Source organism: Panthera onca, chromosome A3, assembly GCF_046562875.1.
Source record: "Panthera onca isolate mPanOnc1 chromosome A3, mPanOnc1 haplotype 2, whole genome shotgun sequence".
Taxonomy (NCBI): domain Eukaryota; kingdom Metazoa; phylum Chordata; class Mammalia; order Carnivora; family Felidae; genus Panthera; species Panthera onca.
The window spans coordinates 105,345,996-105,361,363 of record NC_138341.1 but is presented as its reverse complement, the minus strand read 5'-3'; the positions used below and the strand labels follow the sequence as shown (position 1 = coordinate 105,361,363).

Below are 15,368 nucleotides of genomic sequence, written 5' to 3'. Positions count from 1 at the left end.
AATGATGTTTGCAAGTTATTGTTTAGTTCTCTAGGTCAGGAGCAAACTAAGCTGGTCTCACATGTTGGAGGTCGGAAATCTTTGTTGATTTTGCACCAGGGCCACTATCCGGAAAGAAATAATCTTTTTCTTAGTAGGATCAATTGCAGTTGTGATCAGGTCAGCAAGAAATTAACATAAAAGCCAGGCAAAGCAAATTTCGCCCTTGTTTCTCTGTGTTAACACAGAACATCGTATTCATTATGCCTGTCGAAATACAGGAGGGCTAAATTAGACTGAAAAATAAAGTCATCTCTTCTTTGTGAAGGGAATCTCTAAGGGTTTCCTGGGAAGGAAGCTCATCTTTTCTAAGCCTGTTGCCTTTCCTTCAACTGTGGGCCTCTTGGCCAGCACACAGTGTCCTGTGGAATTACATTAAATTAGAGGACACTCAGGGGTGGTAGTAGTTGCATGTCTTGATATCTTTTCATGGCTCAAGGAGCAATCAGTAACATTATCTACTGTGAGTCAGGTCTGCATTGTGCTGGCGATACCTGAAAGTGATCAGTTCCTTCTGCTTGTCTGATAATCTCCCTATCCGTCTACTCACCAGTCATTTGATTTATAAGCCCATTGACTAACTGATCTATGAATGTGATTCCCTCCTCCCTCCCTTTCATTTGGTTCTCTCTTATTCTAAACAAAAATCCAAAGTAAACTAAGAGGCAGCCTCCTGGAAGTTGAGCTTTGGATTCTAATCTTACCTCCTGTCCTCTGTAATAAGATATTGCCTAATCTCTGAGACCTGTAACTTCCTCACCTATTGAATGAAGGGATTAGATCTGCTCCTTATGATGCAGGCACTGGTTAAAGGCCTACTTAGCCTCTGGATCAGAGTGCCTCCTTTAGATCCCTGCTGTACATTCCTGTTAGTGCGACCTTAGGCAACTTACTTAACCTCACTATGCGTCAGTTTCCTCATCTGTGAAATTAGGATTATAATTGTACCTACCGGCTGTTTGGAAGATCAAATGACAATATATATGTAAATTACCTAGAACAGCGTGTGGTGGATATTAAATGTTCAATAAATGTTAACATTGTTCGTACTGTCATTGTCTATCTTGTCTGCCCACAATAGATGCTGGACCTCCTTTCCTCTAGCCCAGTTACCTTCCTTGCCCATCTTCACAAAGCTCACAGTCTAGTATTGAGACAAGGATGATTACCTGGCAAAGATAGAGGAAGAAAATGATGCATAACTGAGTATCAAAGGACCAGAATGGTTTGTCAGGGAGAAAAGGCAGGAGGGCCATTGTAAGCAGAGGAAAGTGTGTTAGGAGGCAGGAAAGAGCTCTGCATGCTTGGTGTACAGCAGTTAATGTGTTGTGGCTGGTGCCTAGGATGCTTGTGAGGTGATTGGGTGATGGTGGGAAATGTGATCCTGCACCTCTGCTCTGTGCCACCCAGCTGAGTGACACACAGTCGCATCAGAGACGTTGGCTCCCCACCATGGTGATTCTGCTCCTTGTGAGGTAGGGCAGCAGTGATTCTCCAGGAGATGGGGTCTGAATCTTGGATAGGCTGGGAGGGACTCCTGTGCATCTTAAAATCCTTCCCATTCCCCTCTTGAGGTGCATGTTTCTGCCTTCATATTGATGCTTAATCTTAGGGCTCACGTAGCCACTGGCCACACTTTGGGGGATAAAGTGCCCCAGGTTTTATACTTAGGATGAATAGCTGAGCAGCTCAAAGAGCCTCATCCATGTTGGGTATTGAGAGGCCTCAGGCCTGGGTTTGTGTCTAACCAGTGATGGGAGCATCAAAGGCTGTTTTCTTTTACTGCCTCACCTTTCTTTATCTGTGGGATGGGAGAGGTGCTTCAGAGTTCTTATGGGCCTTTTTGGCAGTCTGGTGAAGACTCCATAGGCCCCTTCTCTAAATAGCTTTTTAAATGCATAAAACAAAATACCTAGAACTACAAAGGAAACCATTATATTTGAAATACAGATGTAAAAATAATAAATAAATGTGTGGCATAATAATATATGTACATCTTATTAACACTTTAAATGAACAGTTACTATTGTAACTTGGAATTATTGGTGAGTACAGTTATATTTTGCAAGATCTGCAATAATTTGATATGATAAAGTATCTGGAATTTTTGTCAAAAACCAAATCACAAGTACAAGCAATACTGTGATTTGTGATGTATTTTTTGTTTGTTTATTTTACAGAGAAAGAGTGAGCGGGGTGGGAGAGGGGTGGGGAGAAGGGTGGGGCGGGGGGAGGGGCGGGGAATGAATCCCAAGCAGGTTCCATGCTCAGTGCTGCCCCCGATGTAGGGTTCAATCCCATGACCCTGGGATCATGACCTGAGCTGAAATCAAGAGATGGCCACTCAACCCACTGAGCTACCCAGGCACCCCAATTTATATTTTTAATCACAGGAAATGCCACATTTCAGTTAGAGCTTAGTGAAAATAGCCATGTAATTGTTTTTTCCTATCCCAGTTTATGGCACATTGGATTTTACCTATGAACCTCTCTGGTGGTCATGGAACTCAGGTTAGTAGCCTTTGGACTAGATAACTTCTAGGATGGTTCTTTTGCTGTTCTATTTTTATCAAATTAGGTAACAGGTCTCATAATACTAAAAGATTTCCAAACAAATGAGTAAAAATTTAAATCCCCATAGAATCGTGAGGCTCATGGCACTGGTTATGAGAAAAACCAAGGTGCTCAGTGAGTATGGGAGGCCCTTTTACTTAAGGTATTTACTGATATCTGGTTCAAGAGTACTAGTACCCAGTTTTCAAGGTCCTCAATAAGAACAACTATAGAGGTATAAGTTATGTACAGTTTATCTCATTGTTCCCAGTGGTTATGTTCTATAAAGCCTCCATGAACACACTGGATTAGTGAACCCTGAGCCATTGCTCCTATTGGAAATACAGGGATAGGTTCCTCTGAACCTCTGGTCACAACATTTACATCAACTCATCAATATATAATCTTGTTTCATGAATGTTTCTTTTTTTTTTTTTAATCTTATTTAATGTGTATTGTTGATTCATTCCCATTGAACTCACAGCCAACAGCACTATGACTCATGCCTGAATGATGCTTATCTAACACATGTATTTGCTCTGCAAGGCACATCACAGCCTTCTTGTGCTTAGGAACATTACATAGCACTTCAGCGCTACGCTGGGGGGCCCTTATTTTAAACAGTGAAATAACTAACAAAAATCACAAACTTGTGGTAAATGTGGCACTAAATAGATTGTGAAAAGGATGCTTGTTTACAGCATGAGAGCTGAAACCAGAAGGAAGAGCCTTGTATGACATCAGCTGGGATTGTGTGCATGGGAGCTGACATTTTTGTCTCTCTGTGCATGTCTAGCAAAGACCACTGAAGTGATGCCTGTATTGCTTTTGCAGTCACAGATAAATTTTGGTGAGTAGATGAATTTGCAAATATTGAGGATTGACTGTATAGGCGAGTATTTCTCTATGGACCTGAGGTCTGGTTGTGACACTGCCATTCTTTGTGTTTGACTTTGGTTGAGTTGTTTCGTTGCTTTGGGTCTCTGTTTTCCTATTCATAGAACATGAATGTTGGGATATATTAGTAGCAGTGGATTTTTTTAAATAGCAGACGTAGCTTTTATTCATGTGAAAACCCAAGGTATAAAGCAGTAGTCTGCTCCCTGCCGCTCCTGCATCTCCTGCCGTCCCTCAGTTTTACAAAGAACTTATGGAAAACCATTGAGCTAGTTTCCAACGCCATTTTCCTGGTAGGTTATGTTTGATTCATTTGACCAGTATTTATTGAGCCAAACAGAATTGTAGGTGCTGTTCTTGTACCAGATTCCCCCAAAATGTTGCTTAGAACTGTTTGAAAGTGGCCTACAGATACTTTTTATTTGTAGTTTTTATTAAAAGGATTTTCATATTCTGAACTCTCTCTGAAGATTGAGTGGCCCAGATTCATCTTTCAACCTCATTGTTGTTTTCTACATGTCAGATTCGTTTAGGAGCTCACCCAGGCTTAGTTTATCCTGGTCTGGGCATCCTTCATTTATGACATTGGAGCCAGGAAGCACCTCCTAAATGGTCCTATCTGAAGGCACCCACCTATAATATAAACCCATTCAGATGGATACTCAGTATTTTCCCGGGCATCCCTGCCATTTTGGGGGTTATGTTTACTGCTCTACTTTAGGGTTGTCATGTGGAGATGACTTTCTCCTCTAGAGAATGCATTTTTTATAATACACATGGGTAAAAATAGTAAAATAATAAATTGTATGCATTAGAACACTCTTGATGTAAATTACTAGTTTAACTAAAGCAAATTATTATTTTACATATGAGAATTGGTATGTAACTTTACATTCCAATTTCAGTGCATGAAAACCTAAAGAATGATTTGTTAGGATTGTACTTAGTTCTTCAAAGGAGGTTCATTCCCCTAAGAAGAAAACTGGGAAGAAGGGATTTGACAATAGATTTGGATGTTTGTTTTAATTCAGTGAGTGTCTTTTCATCATGGAATCTTCAAGATTATCCAAACAACTGCATCTAATCTTTAGTGAGGGAATCTTTCATCATTGGTATTTCTGTCCTTCAGGGAAAAATAGGGATTTTTCTCTGACATGCCTTTTCCATTAGGAAATATGAGATTGAATGATTTCTACTTCTGTACTAAGAGCTGGCCTAAGGAAGTCATGAAGATGTGTGGTAGCTTTAGTTGTAATTTGGTATGGATTGTTTCATATCTATAATCTCTGTGTTTTAATCTGTTGATGTTTAGTTTAAGAGGTCTGGGTAAAAGAACATGATCTATAAGGAAACCCTGTTCCAACTGTGATAGACTATTACCTTGGTGACTCCAGTGGACTCTGCCTCTCATCACTCATGCCTTTATGTATTCTCCTTATTGACTCTAGACTGGGCCAAAATGCTTTGGTCAATGGGATATTAGCAAGCATGATACAAACAGAGGCTTGATAAGCATATTAGGGCTTGTCCTCTGGGAATGCTCCTTCTTAGGAGCCAACCTTGGTTCTTTTTTTTTTTTTTTTTAATTTTTTAATGTTTATTTATTTTTGAGAGAGAGAGAAAGACAGAGCACAAGAGCGGGAGGGGCAGGGAGAGAGGGTGACACAGAATCCAAAGCAGGCTCCAGGCTCTGAGCTGTCAGTACAGAGCCCGACACGGGGCTTGAACCCATGAACTGTGAGATCACTACCTGAGGCGAAGTTGGACGCTTAACTGACTGAGCCACCCAGGTGCCCCAACCTTGGTTCTTTATAAAAGCTTAGACTAAATCAGCCATGTGGAGAAAGACCCCAAAGGATGTGAGGCCATCTTGAATGTTCTAGCCCCAATCAAGGTCCCAGCTGAATGTAGCCTATTGAGTGACCTCAGTTATACCACATGGAATAGAATCACCCATGAGCCCAGCCAACCCAGTGAATTGTGAGAAATAATAAATGATCATTGCTTTTGTCACTAAGTCTTATAGTGGTTAGTTACACAGCAGTAGATAACTGAAACCATGCCTTACTTCAAAAGGTCTGTGAAAAAAAGGAATGTTCTGTAAAGATACCCTTGTGCATGTTTTGGTTCATGGAAAACTGCATCTCATACTGTCATAATACCATTGAAAGCACAGGCAGGGAGAGTGGGAGAGAGAGCGTGTGTATGCAGATTGGGGGGTCATTGCTTCTCTCTTTGCAACTGATTGTCATGCATGCAGTATTTTATTTTCATAGAGGAATTACCTAAGAAAGGTATCTTGAGAAGTAATTGTTCTTTTATTTGTTCAGGTCATGGAAGATACAGATAAATATAAAGAAAAGAGCAGTTACCCAGAATCTCACCACCTAGAGGCCAACTTTGGCAAGTTTTTGCATTGTAAAGATAGCATAATAAAAAAAACTTTACTTGATTCTTCTTTGAAAGCCTAGTGTAAAAATTAGTAAATCAGAGCTAATTGTGAGTGTAGACTCTCTGACACTCTTATGAAAGTGGTTCTTTTTTAAAATTTATTTATTTTTTTATTTTAGAGAGAGAGCATGAACAGGGGAGAGGGACAGAGGTGGGTAGAGAGAAAGAGAGAGGGAGAGAGAGAGAGAGAAAGAAAGAAGAAAGGAAGGAAGGAAGGAGGGAAGGAAGGAAGGAAGAAAGAAAGAAAAAAGAATTCTAAGTAGGCTCCACACTCAGCATGGAGCTCAGTGTGGGGCTCAACATGGGGCTCAATCCCATGACCCTGGAATTATGACCTGAGCCAAAATCCAGAGTCGGATGCTCAACCAACCTAGCCACCCAGGTGCCCCAAAGTGGTTCTACACGTGTACACAGATATACAGGTTCTTGTGCTGGATTGATGGTTCATGATGTCTCACCACCCCATTGTATCATCCATACTACTATCAGATTCTGACTTAGTTCTGCCTACACAACAGTTCTAGACTGCCTCTAGGATGTGGTTCTCAAGAAGGGTGACTTTTCTCCTGAGAAACATCTGGCCATGTCTGGAGAATTACTGACTGTGTTAGGGGTGTGAGGTGCTGCTCTTATCTAGTAAAAGGAAGCCAAGGATCCTGCCAGACATCCTACAGTGCACAGACCGCCCCCCCCCCCCCAATAAAAAATTATCCAGCTCAAAATGTCAGTAAGTGCTATGGTTGAGAAACCTGGCTCTGGGGTAAGGCCCAAGCTCTTGGCTGTTTTGCCCTTACTGACCTTGCATTTCTGACTTCAGACCTCAGACCTCTCATGCGTTTTCCATATGCAGTTTGAGACAGCCTCCTGTTTTCTTATTGTCTCATCTTTGTGGCTCTTTGCTTATGCTATGCCTGTAGTCTGGAAAACCCTTTCCCCCGAGGTAATTATTTTCTGTGTATTTTATCATTGTGCCTGTACCTACTTCCACTTTTCTAATTATACTGAGTGGCAGTTACTTCTTCAGATCTGTTTTCCCTATAAGCTGGGAGTTAGGGTGAGCTTAGGACCCAGCCACCTGTCTAGTAAATATTTGAGTAAACAAATGGATGTTTGAATAAGACCAGGGAAGAAGGAGCTGAAGCTGCCTGTTTCGGTAGCATTGCTTGACCTACTCTCAGTGAGTTTTCTTTGCCATTGGGTGATTCCTAACTGCAAAGGCACTGCAGACACCAGTTCTCCCTGCTGCACACAATTTTGATGCCCCTGTACTTCCTGGTGTTCTGGTGCTCCTGAGCCCTGTACCTGGCATCAATGTCCAGTTCCAGGTAGGCTTGAAAGAGTAGAGAGGCACCTCAGGCAGGTGAGAAGTGGAGAGATGAAGCTTTGTGCTCCAGATGTCCCCCTGTAAGGACCAGGTTGGGGTGGGGGGTGGTTGAGAAGTGAAGCACTCATTCAAGACACTGTCTTTTGCCTCAAGCCACATTAACATTAACTTAGTATAACGTAGGTCACTTGTTCTGCACTGTTGTGCACATCACTGTCACCTGGGCAGGTTAAAAAACACTGTTGTTGGGGGCACCTGGGTGGCTCAGTCGGTTAAGCATCTGACTTCAGCTTAGGTCATGATCTCATGGTTTGTGAGTTTGAGCCCTGCATTGGGCTCTGCACTGGTGGTGTGGAGCCTGCTTGGGATTCTCCCTCTCTCTCAATCTCTCTCTCTCTCTCTCTCTCTCTTTCTCTCTCTGCCACTTCCTGTAACTTTCTCTTTCTCTCTCTCTCTCTCTGTCTCTCTCAAAAGAAATGTTGTTGGTTGTCCAGCCCCTAGTGATGTTGATGTAATTAGCCTTGGATATGCCCTGGGCTTCAGAAGTTTAAAAAAATTTCCCAGGTAATTTTATTATGCACCCAACTTTGAGAACCACTGATGAAGACAATTAGGTCCATTATAATTACTCGTGCTGACATTTCCAAAGTCCTGTAATAGTTTACTTCTTGGTAATTTTATATTTCTTAACAATTTTGCATTTCAGTATAAATAATAAATTAGTACTTATAACTTTGTTGAAATTTGTAACTGCTATATGGTAATTTAATATCTCGCTTTTTAGTGACATTGTATAGCCTTGTTTTCTTCCTTCTTCCTCCCTCTTGACCTTGAAACTCAGATGAAATATCATAGAGAAGCAGTTGCCATTCTTCATGTTGGAGGAAACTGGAAGGAAGCCATGTTTTTGATAGTTTGCCCACAACGATACAAATTTAGAACTTTTCTCTTGGTTCTTGCTGTGCTTCTCCTGTTTCCAAGATGCACATACTTTGAATTCTTTGTGCCCAAGAGAAAAAGTAGCAAGAGTGTCCATAGTCCCAGATAGTCCTTTCAAGAGGTTCGTGGTTACTTTCAGGTTTTTCATTTCATTACAGATGTAATAGTATATTTGTTATGAATATGTTGGTTAAGAAAGAGAAGTAAACAAGGTTTTGAATACCTTCTTACCATGTTCCCTTCCCATGTCCTCTGCTTCCTCCCCCATTCCTTCCACAAGCTTTTTGTTTGCTTGTCCTATGTTTCCAGATAGTTCTGAGATGAGGTCTTGGTCACCAGTCAGAATGGCCTTGCTCATGACTGGTGGTTGGAATGACTTTTGCCATTATTTTAAATATGGAGGCTAGGAACATGGGCCTCATTCATTCCATGGCACCGCATGTCCAGCACTGAATTTTTGTTTTGTTTTGTTTTGTTTTTGTTTTGATAACCAGTTTGTGAAAGTTCAGGATCCAGTGACTTCTGCCACTGATTAGGTAAGCTCTGCTCTAGGATGGACATGCTGGGCCGAGGCAATAGCTCTCCAGAGAGGGATCCAATCATTCGGAGCCACAGAATTTTAGGTCACTATATTCTGTTTCGTTTCAAGAGGGAATGTGGGGGCAAGAAGACATTGTCAAGATGATATAGATAGCACAGCCATCCCATTCCTGTTTTTCTGTTTAATAAAACTAAAGCTGAGAGCCATTTCTTAATTCAACAGTTGATTATTGTGTGTGGAATGCCCTAGGTCTGTCTCCCTCTCGTGGAGGTGCCGCTGGGTGTAGGGAATGAGGAAGTGAAATGATTTGCCCCAGGAGACACATGAAGTTACAGCAGGAGCAGAACTACAAAGCCAGTCCCTATTTATTTTCTGAGGTATTACTTTATAAAAAATTTCCAGTCTTGATGTTTTTGTAGGTGTATCCTATAATAGACATTTATACAAGATTTATGAGTTTGAAAATAATTGACTATACGTATGCTGTCAAATCTAGGAAATTTCATTTAAAATAGGTATCTAATAGCCACTTGGTTGATAGATTAAATTCTTAGTTTCTGAAAGTTATTTTCTTTATGATGATGCAAAATGCCTTTGGCTTTTTGTGAAAATACACCAAAGAATGGAATTTAGTGTCCATTCAAGTAATGGGCCTCATTATTTATATCCCTTTTACTGCTGCAAATCCTTAGCAAACTTTAAAATTGGACAAGAAACTTAAAGGACTTTATCTGAGTTCATTTGACAGATGAGGATATTGGAGGCCTGGGAAGGTGGTTATTTCCGAGGTTCACAGAGCTAGTTCAAAGCCAAGTCAGAGACTTGCAAGTCATATTTTTTACTTCAAGTTCAGTATGTTTTTTTCTTTGGTGCAGAGTAAAGTAGGCAGAGTCTGTATCACACACATGCACGTGCGCATAACTCTTACACGTTCTTTGTGGCGAGTCTATTCCAAGAGGGGTGGGTTATGACTCACGCATTGTCTTAGGTGCTTCTCCCAAAGCTGGCCTGAGACAGGGATTGGAGCGCAAGTAGCAGTCTCCGGAGGTAGTCCCTGGAGGCAGGAGTGGGGGAGTGGGGCAGTGAGATAAGGAAGGAAATGCAGCCAGTGTCGGATGTGCTGACAAGCTGATTCCACTGAAGGCAACTAAGAAGACTGCTGTTTGCTGGAGACTGTAGAATATACTTCACAGTAGTCCTCTGGAGGGGGCGGGGGGGGGGGAGGATCTGGGCTATTTATTTACCAATTCTTATGTCACACTCTGCGGGTTATTCCTGGAGGTCTTAACTCCCAGCCACTTCCTGCTGTAAGGTCTCTTTGATGTGCTTGGGGACTAACACAAACGGAATGTAGAGAGGTGACTCCTGCATGCCCAGAAAGAAATGGGAATGGATGTAAGTGGAGCGTTTGCACATGCCATGTGATTCTATCAAACACCATGTCTTGGCTCTTTGTTCTTTCCATCTATACTCCTAGTGCTGTAGTCTGGGAAGGATGGGGCTGAGAAGTAAGTACCGATGAGGATTCTGGCTGTGTTGGCTTTACTCTGTTTGCCCTTCCAGGTCCACTGTCCATTTTCTCTGGCCTGCTGTTGTCCCTCAGGGGGAATGTCCCTCAGGGGGAATGTGTGCTGCCTTGGTGGGTTACCCTGCCCTCTGGCTTCTGGTCGCATTCATGCATCTGGCGGCTGTTGCGGGAGATTGCAGGGGGAGGACCATGAGGTTGGCCTGTTCATTCCTCCAGGTCTCTTCTTGCCATTGGGCTGATGGCTGCCTCTATGGCCCTTCTGGAAGCCATAGTCCGTCAGATGGCCCTCTCCTATAGTTCCTCTACTTTCTCTGGGTCCCTATAGCTCTGTCCTCATACCCCTTCAGGCTTAGGGCACTTCACATTCCCTGGCTGTCTTCCCTCCACCCCACCCTCAAATAATCCCTTATTAAACGCCATCAGTTGTGTCCTGTGAGTGTTCCATCTGTTTCCAGCTAGGACCCTGACTGAGATACCATCTTTGAAGACTTTGCTCTCTAGACAGAATTGGATGAGATGAAACAGCCAGAGATGTTATGAAGATATAACATAATGAAGTGTAAATTGTACTTGAGCCCTAAGGACACTCAGCATGTAGGATGCATTAACAAAAGAAGGGGTACTTATTAAAGAAGACATTTTTGGAGGGGTGCCTTAGGTTGTAATTAATCATCTTTTTTTTTTTTTTTTGTCTGCTCTATGGGTAGCTCTGTTTGAGTAGTGAATTGAAAATTAGAAGTTCTACCTTATTATGACCATGTGTGCAGTTAATTATAATGTATTTGACTCTATAAGGTGGAATAATATGTAATTCACACAAACAGAAGGGTGAAATGGATCTATCCATCTGGAAATTTCAGAATTCTCTCATGTATTCTAATTTTAGGTAAGTACATCTTTCCCTCTTAATTCCTTATATTTCTTATCCCTCTAATGGGTTATAATCCATTTTTTGGAGAGTTTTTAAAAAACCTCATGTGAAAGGCACTTCAGGCTGCTTAGAATAAGGCACTATAATGGCAGAAAGCACTCACTCCGTACATATTTACATAGGGCCCCTTGTGATTTAGGCACTTTGCTAAGCACCATGGAGTTAATAATGAATAGTATTTGATCACCGCTTTCAAGGAAATCACAGTGTAGTTGGAAAAATAGAAGTTCAACCAAATAATTATGATAACTATTTTAAGTATTATAGGCATATCAGAAGATTGTGTGTACCTAAATGAGGGTGTAGGCAGGAAAAGGCAGAGAGGTTGGTGAGTGTTGGATAATGCTTCATAGAGCAGGTGATATTGAGCTGGGTCTTAAAGGATGATAGTGGGCTCACCAGGGAGAGAAGGGGAGGAATGTTATGAAAAGAGGTGTGGAATTTCCTGGTGGGTCGGAGAATTAGTGACACATAGGATTATTTGGCCAAGTGCTGGTGGCCTTTGGAGAGGTGCCTGGACTCGAGGCCAAGGGACAGAATAGTTATCTAATCCTTACCGCTCATCATTTAAAATAATAGACAGCACATACGCTTTAAAAACATAAGGAATGAAGGCAAAACAAAACAAAAATAATGACTTTAAGAACCTTAACATATTGCTAGACCTCAAGGAGCACATGTTCTAAATATGGAGCAATGCGTGTTTTTAATTTGCGAGTGTCTCAGAGTCAGGGGACAGACTCATTGATACCTTCTCTCAGTGTGTGCCTTTACTCAGATTTGTAGGCACTTACACCAAATTTATCACTATAGACTCTCCTTGCATCACTTTAGAATTACCTGAAATATGGAAATATGATGGGTTATTTGGAAATATCGTGGATTATCTTTTCAATTACTAATGATTATATTACCATCTGTAGTCTACAGTCACCTGTTCAGTAGAACATATCTGACACCTTTATTTACCGTAAGAGATACTTGAACCTTATTCCTTCTAATTATTCTAGTCTCTAAAATTTGAGGAATAAGTAATCGATACCCTAAGGCAGGTAGTTGGTGAAGACTTACCAGTTCTACACAATGAATTTCTGAGTGCTGCTTACTAAGTCAGACACAGATCAACAAGAATTCCTTTGCAGAGCATGAGCAAAATGGTGACTAAAATACATGGGTGTGAGGGTAGAAACCTTTGTGGATAGAAATCCTTTAAACTGGTTATGTTAAAGGTCATTTTATTGTCAAGAAATTGAGCTTCATGAATTACAAAGAGAGGAACAAAGTCCAGTGAAGTGTCAGGAATGCAGGTGGGAAGGTCCAGAATGAAGCTTGATCTCCCTGTCCCACAGGGGCTGTCTCTGCTTTTCTTTGTATATCTGCTTTACTCATTCTTACTCTTACTCGCTACCTTGCTGTATATCTGTTTTAGTTATGTCTTGCTTTGTAACAATTACGCCTGAACGTACTGGCTTCAAACAACAACCACTGTTTGGTATCCCTCAGAAGTCTGGGCTGAATGGGCTCTCCTGAGCAGTTCTTCTGCTTTGTGTGGTATTGGCTGGGGCTGCAGTTATCCAAGGGCTCAGATGAACTGGAATCCTCAGGGTGACTCTCTCCCAGGGCAGGCAGAGGATGTTGGCTCTAGGATGGGAGTTCAGCCAGCACGCCAACTGGAGTACCTCAGTTCTCTTCTGTGTAGCGCCAGCCAGTGGGGCTTGGGCTTCCCACAGCATGGAGGCTGGCTCTGAGGAAGGAGCGTTACAAATGTGCAAAAGCAGAAATTGCCAGGGCCCTTAAGGCCAGGCCGCAGAAGTCCCAGCTGACTGCTCCCACTGCATTCTATTGGTCAAAGCAGTCATGGGGCCAGCTTCTCGGAGAGGGGAAATAGACTTGACCTGTAAATGGGAAGAGTGACAATTTACACTCAGGGTTTTTGTTTGTTTGTTTGTTTTTGTTTTTCACATAGTTCAACGTGACTAACATGTCCCTCCACTCTCACTATTCATGGAAACTTTTTAGTTCCATGTTTATCATCATTTGGCTGTAGTGTCATCTGTGTCTTAAGAACTCCCAAGTTCAAATGCTCCAAAGTTTGCATGCTCCAAGAAAACATTCATATTGGTTGTTAGTGGTCCAGTCATATGAGAGGGCCAATGGCCTTATGTTACTAAGTCTTTTCTTTGAGGGACTGGGGGTGGGGGGTGGGTTTTCACTAAGGAACTGTGGTCAGAGTAAGCAGTGGCAGGTGAGTAGAGAACATTTGGACACCAAGAATTATTTTATTTTATTTTATTTTTTAACGTTTATTCATTTTTGAGAAAAAGAGAGAGACAGAGCATGAGTGGGGGAGGGGCAGAGAGACAGGGAGACAGAATCCGAAGGAGGCTCTAAGCTGAGCTGTCAGCACAGAGCCTGACACAGGGCTCGAACTCACGAATGGTGAGATCATGACCTGAGCCAAAGTCAGATGCTTAACTTACTGAGCCACCTAGGCATCCCATTGGACACTGAGGATTTGAAGGAAGTCTTGGGGACTGCTCATTTCTCTGAGGCTAGAGATTTCTTTCCGTGTTCCACAAAGCTTTACTTGACCTACCTCTGCCTTCTAACTTCTTGAGCCATTCTCTCCCTGCTTTGCCCCCCCTCCACCTTTCTTCTTTTTTTTGAAGTTATTCCAGTACACCACTCTCCCTCCTGCCCTGGTGTCCTTCCATGTCCCCGTGACAAGAAGTCTCTTTTCTTTCCTCCCATCTGTCATTTAACGTTTAGTTTACTCTTCAGATCTCAGCTCAAGTATCACTTCCTCAGGGGAGCATGGAACCCTTTGGATTAAGTCTCATCCTCTGTTCCATCTCTGTTTCCTTCGTTGCACTAATTCTAGTTTGTGATTTTATGCCTGTGTGGCTACTTGATCACCATCTGCCTCCCACTGTAGATGCCAGAAGGAATGTGTCTGTCTTCCTCAGGGCCACAGTGGCTGCGCATGGCTCACATAAGGTCCTGGCAAGTTATTTGCTGTTTGCATGCATTAAAAATGGGAGGTGGTTACCTTGAAGAAGTAAGGATTAAAAAGGGAGAGAATCTTTATCTTGATGAGAGAAGTTAAGAGTAGCCTGTTTTGGGGACTAAAAGGATGTAATTTCTCAGGGAGTCCCCCTGCAGTAGTGATTTGTGAGTCAGTGAAGCCCTGTCATTAAGAACATACTGGTGGAGGCTACATGGTAGTTTCTGAGATGCAGCAGGAATTCCTGCCCAGAAATAGACCCTACGTGTCTGATTACATGCCAACTTCATTTTCTTTTTGCTTCTGCCACCACGTGGCCCTAGTTCTATACCCAGAGAGCTCAGTGATGGCCATATTTTGTGACTGGGACCAGAACTGCTCATTCCATTCCTGTTTACTCTTCCATGAAGCCAGGATCTTGTTTGATTATAAGTCAGAGATCGGTGAGATTATCACTTGGGATATGATGTGCCTATGAATGTAATCTCCACAAGATAACCCCAGCCGTAACTTCTCATCCAGTTCTTCGGGGGCACAGTATCTAAGAACAAGTTAGTGGAATGATCAACATGGCAGAAGAAAAACAGAGAGAGTAAGAAATAACAGACACTTTTAGCCAAAGATTCTGTCCTTTGAATTCTAGGGCTTTTCAATTCCCCACGTTCAGAGATTGAGATAAAGAGTAGGAGAATATTGTCTCAGCTAATTTATTTCACTCGAATAATTGAATTCAGTAAATACACAATGAACACTATGTATATGTATCAATAGAGGTGTGAAAACAGATACAAGTTGGTGTATGACCTTGAAGATTTACTCCTAGCCAGGAGATAGGGCATGTATCTGAGACATGAGGTCCTAATAAAAGGGTTGTGATAGGACCTGGATGGGGGCTGGATTAGTTAGGGGCATTTTTATAGAGGGGGCAGAATTTGAGCTAGTGTCCATGGACGAGAAGATTTAAGAAAGGTTGCACAGAAAAGGGAGAGAGAGGGCATTATTGGCTGGGAAAGCGCACATATGAAAGTTAAAAGTGCAAGAAGGAGGGGTGTCTGGGTGGCTCAGTTGGTTAAGTGTCTGACTTTGGCTCAGGTCATGATCTCGCGGTTTGTGAGTTCGAGCCCCACGTCAGGCTGTGTGCTGAGAGCTCAGAGCCTGGAG

At 42.2% G+C, this 15,368-nt stretch overlaps 1 protein-coding gene across 14 annotated transcripts in view; it reads left to right on the top strand.

Annotated features, from left to right (window-relative positions):
- PLCB4 (phospholipase C beta 4) overlaps positions 1 to 15,368 on the top strand; it is a 420,239-nt gene that overhangs the window by 69,123 nt on the left and 335,748 nt on the right. For 2 of the 14 annotated variants that reach the window (XM_078444263.2, XM_078444265.2), the window contains exon 3: positions 8,698 to 8,826. The exons of the other annotated variants lie outside the window; for them this stretch is intronic. The gene's annotated coding sequence lies outside the window, so the exon portion shown is untranslated. The remainder of the gene's footprint in view (positions 1 to 8,697; positions 8,827 to 15,368) is intronic. 14 annotated transcript variants of the gene reach the window in all.